Here is a 2,006-nt window from a genome sequence, read left to right as displayed (position 1 = left end):
AGTTATGTTGTGCTTACGGTTCGACTATGGATTTGAATTGTTGCACCTCTGCCTACCCCTGAAAAGGAGAAGATGTGTCATGATATATTATATATAAAGTAGACTCAACCAAACTCAACGCAAAAACATAACAAAAATTTCATTCACTTGGATGACATAATTATTAAATGTTTTTTAGTTTTCAAATCAAACTATTGAAGCGATTTTGAAAAACAAATAATATTGGACCCGTCTGGAGGTATATTCTTTCGAATAAAAAAGAACTTTCCAAATCGGTTTATAAATTAAAGAGTTGTGAGGTAATAAACATACACGTCGAATTGAAAACCTCCTCCTTTTTGGAGTCGGTTAAATATCAATTAATAGGGCATTGTTACTTAAAAATTTTCAACTTGTTCTTTACACTTAAGCAATTTAATAATTTAATAGGGTTATATTATTCTAGAAAAATAATATATTTTTTATTATACTTAATATGCATATTTATATAGTTTTGCATTTGGTTAGCTACTTTTGTTGCTGACTGTACTTATTGATGTTCATTTAGGCTTAGTTTTTTTTTATAATCAAAATAAGACATCAAATAAAAGATACAAATAATAGTGAGATATTTATTGGTTCTTAACTTCTGTACTAGAAACCTTAAAATCAACTCCATTTACAAATTATTATTATGTGTCATTCATAAACTATAGTGGCCATAACTATTGAAAAAACAGACATATATTCTAACAAATTTGGATAATTCATTTATAAAATATATATACAAACATTTTGACAATAATATTCAAACAACATAAGAGCATTGTTTTTTTATTTGTGGTATTGGTGCCTATGTATCATGAAATAAAGTTTATATTTCAATGATAAATGAAGTTAATCTAGTGTACCTAATTTGAGCCTTTTAATCTTTTCTTAAAGCCTTAATTCCAAACTATTTCACTGGCAAACCAAACCTGACCCTTTCCTAACTTTAGGAATTTTTCCCTGCATTTCTCTAGGTATACCGTGTTTCTCAGTCAAATGCCTAACTGTCATATTTTTTGTGTATGTTATGCCACATTTATTACACATATAAAGATACTTCCTCTCATGTATATTATTCATATGAGCCAACATAGCGAGTGACGGTAGAATTTCTTTGGACAATGGGAGCATTGGAATGTCTTCTCGCTGTGGTATACAAGATGGTTACGGTATAAAGCTTTTCTACGGAACGTTAGACCGCATTTCTCAAGTGTATGGCCGTTCACCCGTATGGAGGCGTATGTGTTCGATCAAAGTTATTTTCCTTGCAGCTTTGAATGAGCAGTGATTGCATTGTAGGTACGGACCGATGCCGGGTTGCTACTTGGTGTACATTCAACTCGCATTTTGTAGGAAACGCCACATCCTTCACATAAATCTGCAGCCATTGTGCGTTGCATGTGACGGTCATATCTCAGTCGATTTGATAATTGTAGATTACATAGACTGCATTTAAAGTCTCTTTTCATGCGTCTCGTGTTTCGTTTTGTCAATTTCTTGTATCTGTAGTTGTAAACTGTAGTGTTTATGTTATGCATGTCAGCACTTATGATTTTTTCTAATTTATTAAGTAGTGCATCGTCTGAATCAGAATGGGTTTCGTCAAATTTGGTCTCTGGGTCTGTATTATGTGTAACTGGAACATCATTGAGGCTACCTTGACCCCAGTTGGAGTCGGAATCTTCATTCGCTTGAGGCAAAGGTTTTGATTCACTTTCAGTTTGATTTAGAACAATTGCATTCGTTTTCTTGTCACTATTATATGTTGTTCCTCCATTAGACTTATTGATACTTCTGGTAGGCACACATTCTTCAGGAAAATAGTGTTTGAAAATGGTATACTGACATATCAATTCTTTATGATCTTTACCTGAATTATTGATTCTCATCAAGTTTTGGAGTTGCAAATCGCTATTTTCACACTTGTATTTGAACATAATGGCTTGCTTTAATAATGATAAACAGTTTTACACATCATA

General features: G+C 32.3%; 1 pseudogene; it reads right to left on the bottom strand.

Annotated features, from left to right (window-relative positions):
- Nucleotides 1-939: 939 nt before the first annotated feature.
- Nucleotides 940-1,990, bottom strand: LOC119191957 (annotated as a pseudogene).
- Between the last annotated feature and the right edge of the window lie 16 nt (nt 1,991-2,006).

Source organism: Manduca sexta, unplaced genomic scaffold (assembly GCF_014839805.1).
Source record: "Manduca sexta isolate Smith_Timp_Sample1 unplaced genomic scaffold, JHU_Msex_v1.0 HiC_scaffold_2155, whole genome shotgun sequence".
Taxonomy (NCBI): domain Eukaryota; kingdom Metazoa; phylum Arthropoda; class Insecta; order Lepidoptera; family Sphingidae; genus Manduca; species Manduca sexta.
The sequence above is the reverse complement of the archived record's forward strand: the minus strand, read 5'-3'. Positions and strand labels throughout refer to the sequence as shown.